Source organism: Callospermophilus lateralis, chromosome 10, assembly GCF_048772815.1.
Source record: "Callospermophilus lateralis isolate mCalLat2 chromosome 10, mCalLat2.hap1, whole genome shotgun sequence".
NCBI lineage: Eukaryota > Metazoa > Chordata > Mammalia > Rodentia > Sciuridae > Callospermophilus > Callospermophilus lateralis.
The window spans coordinates 2,394,157-2,411,927 of record NC_135314.1 but is presented as its reverse complement, the minus strand read 5'-3'; the positions used below and the strand labels follow the sequence as shown (position 1 = coordinate 2,411,927).

General features: G+C 44.4%; 1 protein-coding gene and 1 pseudogene across 5 annotated transcripts in view; one reads left to right on the top strand and one right to left on the bottom strand.

Annotated features, from left to right (window-relative positions):
- Hsf2bp (heat shock transcription factor 2 binding protein) overlaps positions 1-17,771 on the bottom strand; it is an 81,452-nt gene that overhangs the window by 10,307 nt on the left and 53,374 nt on the right. The window lies entirely within an intron of this gene.
- LOC143408017 (transmembrane protein 50B pseudogene) lies at positions 1,069-1,534 on the top strand (annotated as a pseudogene).

Below are 17,771 nucleotides of genomic sequence, written 5' to 3'. Positions count from 1 at the left end.
TCGCTTGGCACGCGTGGGGCACTGGGTTTGATTCTCAGCACCACATAAAATAAAGATATCCTGTCCACCTATAACTAAAAAATAAATATTAAAAAAATCTTGAATCAAAATTCAATAGCACTGAATGTCAGAAAATAACGATTTCTTCAAAATTCAGAAATAAAAACAAAATCCAACCTAGACTATTATCTCAAACTGTGACCATCATAGGTGAGAGTAAAATAAAGAGATGAAACATCTCAAAATCTCACATCCCACACACTCACTTTCCAGAACGTACTTGAGGGCCTTCTCTACCTAAGGCAAAGAGGAGGAGACATGGGGCAGAGAGTCGACAAGGGATGCTCTGATCACAGCTGAGCAAGGTGGCCCACTGACAGAAGCAGAAACTTCCTCCTCAATCACCTGGAGTGAATAAACAACTCGAAAGGAGATCCAGACAATGGTGCAGAGTTTGGGCTCAGTGGATAATAAACACATAGAAAACTAGAAAAAATGAGAAAAATATTAACTGAGAGGAACAAGAAATTGGAAGGAAAAGAAACAGTTTGTGGCTCAGCTCTGAATAAGAGCAATCATAATAATAGAGATACTGGATCCTAACCTAACCCAAAATATGACTGTACTGGAGGACAGGGAGACTGAAGGAGAATGAGGGGAGATGATCCTCCTGAACATAGTCAGCAGGCAAAGTTGAAAACTAACCCCCCACACAAAGCCTGTCATTTGGGGAAATGCTTCTTAAACCTTTTCCTTATGCTTGATAAAAAATGGCAGTTATTTGTAAGACACAAAAAGAGAAACAAGGAGGGATCTGGGGATTGCTATGTGGAACCCGATTCTATATAATTAAAATAAAGCAGAATAAAATTCTAATATGCCAGATACCATGGTACATGCCTATAATCCCAGCAACTCAGGAAGCTGAGGCAGGAAGAGGGCAAGTTTGAGGCCAGCCTCAGTAACTTATGAAGACCCTGTTCTCAAAACTCTCGACTCTTGAGGGCTGAGGTGGAGCAGGATAATGGAATACAGTACTTAATAAAAATTCATGCTTAAGAAGTGAAAATGGCAGGCCCCCTAGATCATTTCTGTTGGCCAGATGTGAATGTAAGGACTGGAGTGAGAGAAGAGGTGCCGTGGCTTCTGGGGTGCAGGCATGTTGTTTTTCACAGGTTGGTGGATCATGATCAATGCAGCCATGGTGTATCCTAAGCAAGATCTTCCCACCCATGTGGTGTGTTTCCACATTGGCTTTCCTTACTTGAGCATGAAGGATAAGTGCTGCACTGAACGCCCAGGAGAGCAGTGACAGCTAGGGGAGCAGCTGGTTAAGAAGAACAAGTGCCTGAGTTTGCCTCCTCATTGGTTTCACGTTGATGTCTGGGTCACTTATTGCTTCCAGTGGATTCTTTTTGGTGCATGTTACTCAAAATACTGATCTTTATCCAGGACTAGCTGTGTTGTTTTTCAAAATGCTCTTATATTTTTTAGCACTTTGATCTTCAAATTTGGAAGAACTGAAGAGCTCTGAACCTAAGATCACTTCTTAAATTACATTTTCCTTTTGTTATATTCTATTTGTAGATAAGTTTTTATCTCTTGATATAATTTACACATTGCCAAATGGAACAAACTATATATTAAATGTTTAAATTTTTTACATTTTTATGCCTTAGTCTGGAAATAGTTTTGTGAAATTTGTCCCTTTTTTCCACTGACTAGGACTGTTAAGTGTACATACTATAAGACTGTATGGACTAGATGATGAGTATCAGTTTTTCATTCCAGAGACTTTAAGCTCCTTGATATGTTTGTTCCTTGAGCCATGACTGTATCTTCATGTTTAGAAGGTAAATACTCTATTTTCAGTGTCTCTAATTTCTGAAGATGTACAAAAAATACAGCTTTGTATAGACTGGCATAAGAATTAAGCCATTTATGGGCTGGGAATGTGGCTCAAGCGGTAGCGTGCTCGCCTGGCACACGTGCGGCCCGGGTTCGATCCTCAGCACCACATACAAACAAAGATGTTGTGTCGGCCGAAAGCTAAAAAATAATAAATATTAAAAAAAAAAAAAGAATTAAGCCATTTATAAAAAGATATTTCTGCAAGTTGTAATTATTTTGGCTTACAAATGAGTTTTTTTAAAGGGAAAATATATTAAAGAAGTGGACTTTTATATTAAGATTTTTTTTTTTTACTGCTCAAAGGACTAATTTTAAAGTTACTTTTAAAAAGAATTCCTCTAGGGCTGGGGTTGTGGCTCAGCAGTAGAGTGCTCGCTTAGCACATGAAAGGTCCTGGGTTCGATCCAAAGCACCACATAAATATAAAATAAAGGTATTATGTCCATCTACAACAAAAAAATAAATATCTAAAAAATTTATCTAACATGATCATTTGGGAAGGGATAGTATGTCACCAAACTAACTCAACTTTGTATGGTTAATATAAAGGTTTATAAGGCAGCTCAGCAATGCTCTTCCCATAACAGCAGCTCAAAAGATCTACTGAGTTATCTTGACAGCCTGCTGTTATCTGACATTAAAATGGTTCCATAGCAAGCAAGCTAGAAGACAGCTGCAGTTCAGAAGTTATGAACCACATATTTGTTTAAATGAAACAATTAATTTAAAGATAAAGCACTTCTTCCCCAAGGGGATTATTATGACCTAGTAAAAACTCAGGCACTTCATCTATTTAATGACAGACTTTTTGCTAGGCCCTTAAGCTTTGGATGAACAGTGGCTGAGAAATTTGTCTTCAACTAATTTCACATTCTGATCCAAAACTTTCTCCTACTGAGAGTTTGAAATACTGTATTTGCATTGTGTATTCATACAGGCATTTTTTTGCCACTTTTGCTCTCCTTTGCTATAAAAATTCCATGTTGTACTTTTCCCCAGAGGGGTTTTATAGAACCTTTTGTTACAAAACAGAATGATACAACGATGGTCTCTGCAGCATCTAAAGCCAACTCCTCTCTCCTCTCTCAGAGGACCTGCTGGGGGCAAGGAACAAGCAGCTATGAAGGCTGGGTCTTTTACCTAGACAGCATCATGCTCACTTCTTCCTTGTCTCCTCAAACGTCTTGCTTCCAGAGGGTCACAACATCACCTGCTGCAGAGCACATGACTCCCGTACGCCCTAACGCTGCGTGTGGAGAAATCCAACATAAGGATTGGTTTGCTATTCACTTTTCAGTTATTCAGGTATACTGAGCAACAAAGCATTTTTTTTTGTCCTTATAAAACAAGGACTATAAAATGCTGGCTGAAAACGGTGATGGGTTATTTTTCTGTTCTTGATTCTGACATGAATTTGTTTTTTAATTGTGAGTAAGTCAGTTAATTTCCTGTGCTTATCTTCTCATTAAAGAAAAAGAGAGATAATGTTACTAGGTACCTCACAGAGATTGGGAGTTAGTGGAATCCTTGGTAATCATTTAAAAGCAATGTAATTCCCTGAATAAAGGTCTCACCTATTTACATAGAGACCCTGTCTCAAGTTAAAATTAAAAGGGCTAGCTAGGGGTGTCAGTCAGTGGTAAAGCACCCCTGGGTTCAATCCCCATCATTTCAAAAAAAGAAATCAAAGCATTATAATGAATTATGTACAGTTTTCAAATAAAATATTATCAAATTTATGAGAAATTCATTTCTGTGAGCACATATATTAGACTTTATGTTCCAAATGACTCCACACAATCCCTACTTGAGAAGATGCAATAAATTGTAATAAAAATTATTGGCAACCACTTTAATATGGTTTTTGTTCACACATGTTGGTAATAATCAAAATTCTTTTCAATCATCTAAAATGAATAATGGTCAAAATTATACTTAAAGAATCTAATGGATCTTCCCCTCATCTGTTGAAGCTTCCTGGGACAGGGCCAATGTGTTCCAAGTGTAATCAAACTTGTGCCTATCAGGGATTCCAGAGCATGGTGGAACTCTGGGGCACACGTAGTGCAGTTCCCTCCTCTGGGCTCGTCGGCCACTTCCAAGGTACCTGTGGATTCTGGGCCAGCCTAAATCACATCACACTACACTGGAGACTGTGCACCAGGATGCAGAGGCACCCAGGAACATGAACTGGATCAGCAGCTACATGAGCCCTGTGCTTCCAAACTTCAAAGAACAAGTCAATAAAGCAAGGAAACCATTCTCTTTGACCCTGAATTGATCTCCAGTCACTGCCCAGCTGTTGCTTCTCTTCCCAGAACATTCTAGAAGGAGCTGTCTGCTGTGGCTGCCACCCCCGCCTTACCTTGAGTTGCTCCTTCATTCTCCATTACACTGCTATTCCCTCCCTCTGAGACAGTTCCTCTCAGGACCACCAAGGAACCTCCTAGTTGTCATTGCTCACGTCTCCCTCCCTGACCACACTGGCCACAGCTGAGCAGCCCTGGCTCCTGGAAACACATTTTTCCATGATTTCCACCGTATTCCTTCCTTGTGGCTCTTCTTCCTGGTACTACTCTAGAGCCCCAGAATCCTTCTCCCCTTCTCTCCCTAGGTGACCTCATCTACTAAGCAGCTTCAAACCACACACACCTGCCAGTGACTCTCAACTGCTTTTCCAATTCTAGTCTTCCCCTGGAATTCCAGACTTTGTATCTGCAAAAACTTGCATGGACAGCTCTCCTTGGGAGCCTGCTGCCATCTCAGGTTTCATAGGTGAAAGCACAACTCAAAGTCTCCATGCTGCTCCCCACTTGCTCCTCCCCTCGTCACTGCCATCCTTGTCTCAGTAAATAAATAGCACAGGGTCACCCAAAGATACAAGTGCAGTTAACTGTCCCCTCACTCATCAGAAGTCCTGTAGCTTCACATCCAAGCACACCTTAAGCCCAGGATACCACCCTAGGCTGAGCTACCCATCCTCACACAGAAGGCTCAGTGGCCTTTTAGCAGCTTTCTTACTTAATATTTGCCTTCTTGCCCCTTTCCATTCCTATCCATCTGCCCTGCTATAGCCAGAATGACAATTTTTTAAACAGAAATCTGAATATGTCCCTCCCTGCTACAGGAGCTTCACTGCACTCAAGATAGAACCCCAAGCCTTCCACCCACTGACAGAGCCCCATCTAACTTCTCCTGGCTGTCTCCCTGGTGTCCCCTGGCCTCACAGCAGGAGCATGGCCAGCCCTCAGTTTCTAACACGCCTAGGTCCTTGTGCCTAGAGCAGTCTTCCCCTGCTCTTCATGTGCTTTGTTCTTTTCAAATTTCAGCTTAGCAGTTTCAACTCCAACAGGCAAAGAGCTGGGAAATCACAACTCCTATTGTCACAGCAAGAAATTCAATGACTTTTCTTGGGTCTGTCGGAGAACTAGGTCACAAAACAAAATGGCACCCTGAAATCTGGAGAGTCAGAGTGAGATCTACTTCCCTGGAGGAGAAGCCACTGGAGTCGTAACTGACAGGAAATGTTAAATGATCACTTTGACAGACTATTAAAAGCTGAGCATGGGCTACATGACAGTAAGAAACTCCCAAGGTCACATTTTTGTGGGGCTTGCTTTAGAAACCCCACCAAGTTCTCAAAGTGAAATGCCAAGAAAGGTGGAAGGAGGAACCACCACTAGGTGACACACTTGGGTTCTGAGCATCACAAAGGCTGGTCTCCAGGACAGACTGCTAGAGTCTAGTCACCCATGATAGGGAGAGCCCTGACTCACCCACAGGGCAGAGGCTAAGGAACACTGGTCTTAGCCTCTAGACTGAGTGTGATCCTGAGAAGACAGCACTTCTTCTCCCATCCCACAACTTGCAGCCCACCATCAGGTGTCAGTGCACAGCAACACAGGGGACCACACTGAGAGGGCTGCCAGACAGTCTCAGGAGGAATTCCACAGAAAACCCAAAGGCACTTCAGGGGTGTGAAGCTTCAGGCACCTACATTAAGCACAGCACAAATTCTGGCCAAAACTTCAGGCAAAAGGCCTATCCCCCAGTTCCTATCCCTTATCAATCACGCCCAGTGTAAAAGTCATCCAAATCAAGATGGAGCCACAGTGGCCAGCCATCAAACTCTCACATGCATATGTTGGGGACAACATGAAGGAGCAGTTCTCACACTTGTATTCCTGATGACACGAGTTATTCACCAAAGACTCTCTTAAAACCATAGCATTGCACCCAGGCCACCACCACCTTACCCAGGACATGTGCCCAGCTGTCTGCCCAGCCCTGGACTGCTGCCACCCTTGTTATGGACCCTTACGGCAAGGAGTATTGTTCCAGAACATCATTTGTAACCCTCCTGCTTTGACATTAAAAACCTCCCCTCACCCAGTTTGCTATGGGATGTGCTCTGCTATTCCTAAGTAATATCGTTATTCTCTGGAGGATCTCTGTGTCATTGTTATTTACACTGACACCAGCTTTCAACCAGAAAAGAACAAAAAGTATTGTTAATAAATAAATAAAAAGCAAAGCCTGAAGAGACAAACCAAGCATCAGAACCAGATATAGAGATAACTGATTTTGGAATTATCAGATGGGGAATTTAAAATAACTGATTAATGTGCTGAGGGCTGTGCATTTAGTATACGCAGGCTGCCATAACAAACACCACAGCCCAGAAGCTTAAACAACAGAAACTTATCCTCTCTCTCAATGCCAGAGGCTGGAAGTCCAAGGTCAAGGGACTACAGGGCTCAGGAGCCTCAGGAGGCCCTGAGGCCTCTCTCCTTGGTTTGTAGACACTATGTTCCCCATGTCTTCATGTGATCATCCCTTGGTATGTGTCTTGTGTCCTGATCTCCCCTTATGAAGACACAGTCAGGTTGATAAGAGGGCCATCTTAATGACCTCATTTTACCTTCATCTCCCCTTAAAAGTCCCCAAATACATCTCCAAATACACTCACTCACATTTCTGAAGGACTGCAGATTAGGATTTCAACATATGGATTTGGGGGAACACAATTCAGCCCATAAAAGTTTCTAATGGAAAAAAGTAGAAAACATGCAAGAATAGGTCGATGTAATAATAGCCAAACTACAGACCTAGCCCTAAGTGTCCATCAGTGGTTGAATGGATAAAGAAAACGTGGTATATACACAATGGAGTTTTATTCAGCCATAAAGAAAAATGAAATCATGTCATTTGCAGGAAAATGGATGGAACTAGAGACCATCATGTTAAGTGAAATAAATCAAATTCAGAAGGTCAAGCGTTGTATGTTTTCTCTCATGTGTGGAAGAGAGAAAAATGGTGGGGGCAGATATCATGAAAATCAAAGGGAGATCAGAAGAGGAAAGGGACCAAGGGGTGGGAAGTAGGGAAGGAGGGGAAGTGCCAATACTGTTACACTGTGCACAAATACAAACATGTAACAACAAATCCCATCATTATGTACAACTACAATACACCAATAAAAAATGCAGAAAAAAAGAATAATAGGTGGATGTAAAGAGAGAGTTGAAACTCCAAGAATGAATCCAAGTTCAGCTTAAATATTGTCTCTTCAGAGTGGCCATTCCTAACCACCAGGCACTCTCTCATCCATCAACCTATTCAGTTCTCTGAATAATATTACCTTACTACTTTCTTCCTTCACCCACTAAACTGAAAACTTCACAAGAGCAGGGCCTCGTCTGTCTCACTCCCCACTTCACTCCTAATATTTAGAATAAGGCTCAGTAAGTATTTGTTAAATAAATGGAAAGCCTGTATATTATGTGGATAAGACAGATGTAAAACAAGTGCAAGCAAATTTGGGACAAACAGTGTGCTAGAGAGAGAGCCACAGGGCCTCCCAGAAAGGGGTGAAGTAAGTAAGGCAGGCTGCTGGATAGGGAACAAGTGTGGCCCAAGGGGAATGACCGCTGAAGACATCACAGGAGGGGGGGCAGTCAGTCTCAGGACAGCATGGAGGGGAGACAGCACAGGGAACAAGAGGTGTGATGGTAAGAACCCTCGTGGTGGAAGACTGAGCACAGCCCATCAGTCAGGGCCCAGTTCTGGGAGAAACAACTGGCACCAGCACAGAGATGACATAGTGCTGCTAGCATTGTGACATGGTTGATTCAGTCGGAATACCACTTTTCCCCAGAAACTCATAAGGAGTTTAAATCCAAAGGTGTAAGTTAATGATATTGAGAGGGTAGAAGTTTAATCCAACTATGGTTTTAAAAGGTGAGGCCTTTGGACAGTGAAGGCCATTAAGATGGAGCCCCATGACTGAATCCTGGTGGTTTCACTAGAGACGGAGAGAAACACAGAGATACACATGCATCTCCTGCAGTGCTGTGAGGCAGCTGAGGGTCCCTCACCAGAGTTCACATCATGATGTTGGGATGCTGAATCTCCAGAACCATGGGCCAAAATAAACCAATTTTCTTTATACAGTAGTCTGCCTTGGGCATTTCGATGTTGTGATGAAAAACAAGTTAATCTAATAAATAGGTTTTAAAGCAAAAGTTCTTCAATGAGCAATTATACTAGAAACAAATTCTACAATAATCTCAGCAAAAAAACCAGAACATATAAGGAACAACAAAAGGAAGAATTAGAACTGAAATTGTCATAATCGAGATAGAAAGCTTGGTAGAGACAGAAGGGAAGGGACAGGTGAGACACATCAGTGCACTGGAAGACAGGACAATAGAAATTAGCCAATCTGAATGACCAAGAGAAACAGACCAAAATGAAAATGAACAGTCCCCATGGGACCAAAATAAGAGACCAAGCACTCAGGTCACTGCATTCCAGGAAGGAGAGGGAAATGGGAGGGTGAAAACAGTCCACGAAAACAGTGACTGGAATTCTGCCTGAGCAGAAGACCTACAGATAAAGACAGAGACCTACAGATAAATCTAAAGAAAATCTACTCCAAGACAACACAGCCGATCCTCTGAAAGTCAATCTCAACAGTAGCAAGAAAGAAGTGGCCCCTCACCAAGGAAAATGATCCAGAGTCTGGGTTTCTCATCAGAAACCCTGGAAGCCAGAAGGGAGTGACCCACCTTTTTCATCTCTTTAAAGAAAGCAACTGTCAATTGTAGAAACCTACATCCAGGGGAAACAGCCTTTTAAATGAAGAGGAATCAAAGTCTTCTCATATGAGAGGAAAGTCAGAGGATTTTTGGTGGTAGACCTATTCTAATAACTAGAACACACAAATACTTGTAACAGGATTCATACCAGCCCCAAGATGGAAATAACCCAAATGCCTATCAAATGATGAATGAACAAACACTGTAGGTTCATACAATGGAATATTATTCGGCCATAAAAAGGAGTGAAATACAGATGCAAGCTACAACATGGATGACCCTTGGAAATATGCTAAGTGAAAGAAAATCTATGGGAAAAGTGCCAAAATTCTAATTTGGGCTAAGACTGGGTAAAAATATTGTACCAATGTAGTAACCATTCTGTGGTTGTGTAATATGTTACTATCAGGGGAGTAGAGGACAGTGAGTGAGGGTTTATTTACTCTCTCCATTATTTTTACAACTCATGCATAACTCTGGAAAAGTAAACAGTAAAAGGAATCCTGGCACATCAGCAAGGAAGCATGAGCAAAGAAACTAAGAACAGAACCACAACAAACAAGGAAAGATGGCAGTAAGCAAAGTCTTGACGCTGCATCAAGCTGGCAGGTGTCAGCACTGGGACAGCAGTTCCCTACAGAGATACGGTGTAAAACTTCATGAATAAAGTGTTTTTCTTGGACGCACAAATCCTGTTATGTGTAACTACTTCAGTTCTGACCAGTGCACACAGCAAATCAAGGTACAGAACATTTCTTCACCATAAAGTGCCCTCGCATCTCTTCCCTTCCACTCAGTGCGAATCAGAGCAACCACGCTCTCCTTTCTTCTGCCATGGATCAGTTCTGCCTGTTCCTAAAAATCATATGAACGAACACACAGAAACCAAACCAAAAAAATGAGCTATTTCATTACTAGAGTTCAAAGAAATCAGAGTAACTGAAATAACATTCTTAATATTGCTTCCTCTTGACATTTGGGGCTATTCTCACAAAGTCCTCTCAATGCTCCCAGTGCCTCTTCCCAAAAGTAGACAGGCTTCCTTGTTCATGTTTCCATCATCTAAGGCATCGGGAGTGGGAGGGCGGGGCACTGGGGCAGTGCAGCAAGAGTGAGGAGAGCATGTCCCACAGCTGGGTAACGCTGATGAGAGCTCGGCATGGAGCACACCCGGGTCAGCACTGCCCACAGCTCCAAGGACACAGGCCGTGGTGATCACCATGGACAAACACCTCCAGTGAGCACACAGCTCTCTCGGTCCCAGCTGTCACCAGTAGCAGCATCTGGATAACTCTGCTGGCCCAGCTTCAATAACTGCATCACTGGGCTGGGGATGTGGCTCAAGCAGTAGCGCGCTCGCCTGGCATGCATGCGGCCCCGGGTTTGATCCTCAGCACCACATACAAACAAAGATGTTGTGACCACCAAAAGACTAAAAAATAAATATTAAAAATTCTCTCTCTGATAATATATTTAACAGACCCAAAAGGGTCTACAAAGAAACTGCTAGAGTTAATAAATGAATTCAGCAAAGTGGCAGATATAAAATCAACACGCATAAATCAAAGGCATTCCTGTATATCAGCAACAAAACTTCTGAAATGGAAATGAGGAAAACCACTCCATTCACAATATCCTCAAAGAAAATAAGATACTTGGGAATCAACCTAACAAAAGAGGTGAAAGATTTATATAATGAAAACTACAGAACCCTAAAGAGAGAGATAGAAGATGATCTTAGAAGATGGAAAAATGTACCCTGTTCATGGATAGGCAGAACTAACATCATCAAAATGGCGATATTACCCAATTCTCTACAGGTTTAATGCGATGCCAATCAAAATCCTAACAGCATTTCTTGTAGAAATAGATAAAGCAATCATGAAATTCATATGGAAAAATAAAAGACCCAGAATAGCAAATGCAATTCTAAGCAGGAAGTGTGAATCTGGAGGTATAGCGATACCAGAGTTCAAACTGTACTACAAAGCAATAGTAACAAAAACAGCGTGGTACTGGTACCAAAACAGGCAGGTGGACCAATGGTATAGAATAGAGGACACAGAAACCAACCCACAAAATTACAACTTTCTTATATTTGATAAGGGGGCTAAAAACATGCAATGGAGGAAGGATAGCATCTTCAACAAATGGTGCTGGGAAAATTGGAAATCCGTATGCAACAAAATGAAACTGAATCCCTTTCTCTCGCCATGCACAAAAGTTAATTCAAAATGGATCAAGGAGCTAGATATCAAATCAGAGACACTGCGTCTGATAGAAGAAAAAGTTGGCTACGATCTACATACTGTGGGGTCGGGCTCCAAATTCCTTAATAGGACACCCATAGCACAAGAGTTAATAACAAGAATAAACAAATGGGACTTACTTAAACTAAAAAGTTTTTTCTCAGCAAGAAAAACAATAAGAGAGATAAATAGAAAGCCTACATCCTGGGAACAAATTTTTACCCCTCACACTTCAGATAGAGCCCTAATATCCAGAATATACAAAGAACTCAAAAAAATAAACAATAAGATAACAAATAACCTAATCAACAAATGGGCCAAGGACCTGAACAGACACTTCACAGAGGAGGACATACAATCAATCAACAAGTACATGAAAAAATGCTCACCATCTCTAGCAGTCAGAGAAATGCAAATCAAAACCACCCTAAGATACCATCTCACTCCAGTAAGATTGGTAGCCATTAGGAAGTCAAACAACAATAAGTGCTGGCGAGGATGTGGGGAAAAGGGTACACTTGTACACTGCTGGTGGGACTGCAAATTGGTGAGGCCAATTTGGAAAGCAGTATGGAGATTCCTGGGAAAGCTGGGAATGGATCCACCATTTGACCCAGCTATCGCCCTTCTTGGACTATTCCCTGAGGATCTTAAAAGAGCGTACTATTGGGATACTGCCACATCAATGATCATAGCGGCACAATTCACAATAGCTAGACTGTGGAACCAACCTAGATGCCTTTCAATAGATGAATGGATAAAAAAAAATGTGGCATCTATACACAATGGAGTATTATGAAGCACTAAAAAATGACAAAATCATAGAATTTGTCGGGAAATGGATGGCATTAGAGCAGATTATGCTAAGCGAAGCTAGCCAATCCTTAAAAAACAAATGCCAAATGTCTTCTTTGATATAAAGAGAGCAACTAAGAACAGAACAGGGAGGAAGAGCATGAGGAAAGATTAACATTAAACAAAGATGAGTGGGGGGAGAGAAAGGGAGAGAGAAGGGAAAGCATATGGAAATGGTAGGAGACCCTCAATGTTACACAAAATTACATATAAGAGGTTGTGAGGGGAAAGGGGGGGGAAACAAGGGAGAGAATTGAACAACAGCAGATGGGGTAGAGAGGGATGATGGGAGGGAAAGGGAGCGGGGATAGTAGGGGATAGGAAAGGTAGCAGAATACAACAGTTACTAATATGCCATTATGTAAAAATGTGAGTGTGTAACCGATGTGATTCTGCAATTTGTATTTGGGGTAAAAATGGGAGTTCATAACCCAATTGAGTCAAATGTATGAAAGATAATATATCATGAGCTTTGTAATGTTTTGAACAACCAATAAAAAAAAATGTAAAAAAAAAAATTCTCTCTCTCTCTTAAAAAATAAATAAATAAATAAATAACTGCATCACATCCATGGAGAACAACTTGGAAGCAAAATTGTATAAGCTGTGCCACTCCAGCCCAGCTGGATAGAGGGTTTGCTACTGGCCAATGGCTGGTCATGAGAGCCAGCAACAACACCCTTCCCTATGTGCAGGGGAAATTCAGAATAGAAGGCTGATGTGTACCCAAAGCTTCAGTGAAGGGATTAGAAGCTCTACACAGTTACGCTGAAGTGTCCCACCCTAAGGTGAGACAAGTCTCTGCAGAAGGAAGGCCTACCAAGTCCCTCTAGGCCCACCCTCCTCCTCTTCACTTCCCTCCTGTTCTCCAAGGACACATCCATGGGTCACCACTGAACTGATGTTATGGTTCCCAAATTGGTTCCTTCAGGACATTAGTTCTTCTGGATGGTAGCAGGGTTCCATCTACCCTCATATCCAAGTGTGGGGGGACAGGAGGGAAGGACAAATAGCATTCTGGGAATTCAGCTATGGCTAACTGAGGACCAGAGAATAAGAAATGGCACTGAAGCCCTCCCCCAACACACACACACACACAACACTGACACTGACAAGAAGAAACTCACCAACTAGGTCAAAGGACATCCTGACAGTTGCACTAGTTCTTTAATATGTGCTCAGAGGACTCCTCTATTCTCAACCATATCTTAAAATGAGAACAAACAAATCTTTTTTTCTTTATCTGGTAATTATCCATTTTTCAAAAGCCACACATTAATGCATGAACTAAAATAGGAAGTACAGTAAGAGTGCAGCATGTGTCAAAGTGTGGCAGCACCTGCAGAGGTAAAAACATGGAATTTGGAGTCCCTCACCAGTATGCCTTAGCAAAGCTATTTAACCCAAGTGGGCCTTTGTTCTTCATCTATAAACTAAAGGTTTGAATTATCTGCATCAGTATTATAAATACCAAGTGGAAGGATGCATGAAAGTATCTATCAAAATGCCTGGTACACAGGGCTCAGTGGTAGCACACTTGCCTGGCATGTGTGAGGCACTAGGTTCGATTCTCAACACCACATATAAATAAATAAAATAAAAATCTATCTACAACTAAGGGGAAAAAAAAAAAAAGCCTAATACACAGTTGGTGCTCCCTGAACAATCACTGCCAAACTACACAGAACAAACCCCATGCCAACTCCTCCCAACTCCTCATGCCTGCTCTACAAGAGCCTGCCTCAGACCCTCCCCCTTGCCCATCCCTCTGGTTGGAACACACCTCCTTGGACATCCAAAGAGCTCCCTTCTTCCTCCTTCAGGTCTCCATGCAGAAGTCCAATGCTCAGTGGCCTCCCATTACCATTTTAAAACTCAAAAAGAAAGCTGCCCTCCTGTTCCTCTCCTTGCCTTTTCCCTCAATCGCATGAAGTACCACTCAACAGGGTGTGTTTCACTGGTTTACGGTCTCTGTCATCTCTCTCTACCCCCCAGCTCCACAGTGGCAGAGGCTTGGGTGTGCTCAGCTGCTACTGTCTTCCCAGTGCTGACCAGAGAAGTGGCCAGAGAAGGTGCAGGCACTCACAGATATGCTGGGTGAACTGACAGTGTGTAGTCAAAGATCTATTTCTAATTATGCCATTAGAAATAAGGATTGCAGGATGGCTGGGGCTGGGGCTCAGCAGTAGAGCGCTCTCCTAGCATGTGCGAGGCGCTGGGTTCGATCCTCAGCACCACATAAAAATAAATAAATAAAGGTATTGTGTCCAACTATAATTTTAAGATATTTAAAAAGAAAAAGAGATAAGAATTGCTACTGGGAGCAAATTTGATCAAGATACTTAAGACCTATGAGAAAACAATACCCGGCTGAAAGAATGAAGAGATGTACCATGATGTGTACTGGAGGTCTCCGTCTCAACATTTTATAAAGATGCCAATTTTTCCAAACTGACCTACAGATTCAAAGCAATTTCAATCAAAAACTAGGACAGGGCTGGGGATGTGGCTCGAGCGGTAGCGCGCTTGCCTGGCATGCATGCGGCCCAGGTTCGATCCTCAGCACCACATACAAACAAAGATGTTGTGTCCGCCGAAAACTACAAAAAATAAATATTAAAATTCTCTCTCGGATTGGGGAGGTGAAGATGGCTGCGAAAGGAGTGCAGCACTCCCGTGTACTGCGTCACTGAGCAGGAAAAAGACAAGGTAGAATGGATAAAAGCTAGCTTGTTAGGAATTTCCAGCAAAATTGGGGTGCTCCGAAACCTAGAGGAAGGATTTCCATTGCACAAGGACCTGCTGCTGGAGCTCAAACGCGAGAGATTTGTCCGCACGGAGGATCACGCTGCGTATGCAGCAAATCGCCCTGCGGCCAGAGTCTGCGGCGCTCGCTGGGAAACGACGGTAAGATAACAATGCAAAGATACAGTGCTACGGATTCTGCAGGCTCCCGCCAGCTGTGCAAATACTGTACTCAGAGCTGAATTCTGGGCTTGAGACGGGGAAGGAAGCCATCCAATTCGGTTCTCCACATCGGTCAGACCACAGAGGAAGCCAGCGGCCACCATCTTGGAGAGCTGACGTCATCATCTCTTTTTTTTTTTGACTGATCACAGCTCTTTCAGCTATAGATCAGCGGGGAAAACTTAAGGGCCCCTCCCAGCTCTCCTGTGAGCGCAATAGCCAGACCGAGGGCGGCACGGAGCCGGCGGGAGCCACGGCTTCGGCGAGGGAGCCGGCGGCAGCGGCGGCTGCGGCGAGGGAGACGGCGGCAGCGGCGGCTGCGGCGAGGGAGCCGGCGGGAGCTGGGGCTGCGGCGAGGGAGCTGGCGGCAGCCGGGGCAGCGGCACGGGAGCCGGCCGGAACCGGCGGAAGCCGCAGCAGCGGCGCGGGAGCCCGTGGGAGCCGCGGCGGTGCTGGCACAGGAGCCGGCGGGAACAGCGCGGCGCGGGACTCCCAGCTACCGCTCCCACCAGTGCTGACAACTGAGGTCTCTTGCACCGTCTCGCCTTGGCATGGGACTCACGGCTATAGCTCCCACCGGTGCTGACAACTGAGGTCTCTTGCATCAGATACGGGGGCGTGGCTACCAGAAGGTAAGCAAGTTTGCTGGGGGTGCTCAGCCCCAAGCTCTACAAACTAAGGGCCTGAGGGAGGCAAACAAGGAGAGTGTGCCCAGGCACTAATGAAACAGCTGCTCCACGCGTGTGCAAGGTAGGCAGAACTGTGACCACCGACAAAACAGGCCCAGTGGACTGCCAGACACATCGCTCAGGTTGGGGGAGGGGCAGAGCCGCCGGGCGCCTGCAAGTTACGCAGACCTGCGAATCACCAGCTGATCAGACCCAGCAACCGCGGAGCGGCAGAGCCACCCCCGGGCCTGCAAGGTAGGGGCACTTGCCACCCACCGGCAGGTCAGGCCCAACAAACTGCGGAGGGGCACAGCTGCCCCACGAGCCTGCTAGGTAGGCAGAACCCTGACTACCAACAGAACAGGCCCAGAGGCAGGCCAGACACATCGCCCCGCCCCAGTTGGGGGAGGGGCAGAGCCACCGGGCGCCTGCAAGTTACACAGACCTGCGACTCACCAACAGATCAGGCCCAGCAACCGCGGAGCGGCAGAGCCACCCCCGGGCCTGCAAGGAAGGCGCACTTGCCACACACCAGCAGGTCAGGCCCAACAAACTGCGGAGGGGCACAGCTGCCCCACGAGCCTGCTAGGTAGGCAGTACCCTGACCACCAACAGAACAGGCTCAGAGGACGGCCAGACACATCGCCCCGCCCCGGTTGGGGGAGGGGCAGAGCCGCCAGGCGCCTGCAAGGTAGGCAAACCTGCGTCTCACCAGCATATCAGGCCCAGCAACCCGCGGAGCGGCAGAGCTACCCCCGGGCCTGCAAGGTAGGCGCACTTGCCACCCATTGGCAGGTTAGGCCCAGCAACTCTCGGAGGGACACAGCTGCTCCACGCACGTGCAAGGTAGGCGGAACCGTGACCACTGACAAAACAGGCCCAGTGGCCCGCCAGATACATCGCCCCGGTTGGGGGAGGGGCAGAGCCGCCACCAGCGCCTTTTAGGTAGACAGACCTGCAACCAACAGACAGAACAGGCCTAGTGGCCAGCGGAGGGGCAAAGCCACTGCTCACGCCTGCAAGGTAGGCGGACCTGTGACCACCGAAAGAACAGGCCCATCGAAAGTACAGGCACAGCGGCCTCCCGGCGTGGTAGGCACATTGCCTCAATTGGAGGAGGGGAAGAACCACCGCCAAAGCCTGCGAGGGAGACTTTGCAGCTATACAAGAGCAATATAAATATATAGGGGGAAAAATCAATAACACAACAGTTTCACCAAGCAGAAAGAAACGCGATCAATATGAAAAGACAAGGAAAGAAAGGACCACAAGCAATGCAGGTCAACTCAACTTTAGAAGAGGTAATTTCTGCAGCAGATGGAATGTCAGATAAAGAATTCAGGATATACATGCTTCAGATGATCTGGAGTCTCAAGGAAGACATTAGACAGCAAAATCAGTCAATGAAAGACCACTTCGACCACTTTGACAATCAATTACATAAACAAATCCAAGAAGCAAAAGATCAATTATACAGGGAGATAGAGGTTATAAAAAACAAACAAACAGAAATCCTGGAAATGCAGGAAACAATAAACCAACTTAAAAACTCAATTGAGAATACTACCAGCAGAGTAGAACACTTAGAAGATAGAACATCAGACAATGAAGACAAAGTATTTCAACTGGAGAAGAACATAGACAGCTCAGCAAAGCTGTTAAGAAACCATGAGCAGAACATTCAAGAAATATGGGATAACATAAAGAGACCAAACTTAAGAGTCATTGGGATACAGGAAGGTACTGAGGTCCAAACCAAAGGAATGAGCAATCTATTCAACGAAATAATACGAGAAAACTTCCCAGACTTGAAGAATGAGACAGAATCCCAAATCCTAGAAGCCTACAGGACGCCGAATGTGCAAAATCATAAGAGATCCACACCTAGACACATTATAATGAAGATGCCCAACATACAGAATAAGGAGAGAATTTTAAAAGCTACAAGAGAAAGGAAGCAGATTACATTTAGGGGTAAACCAATCAGGATAACAGCTGATCTTTCAACACAGACTCTCAAA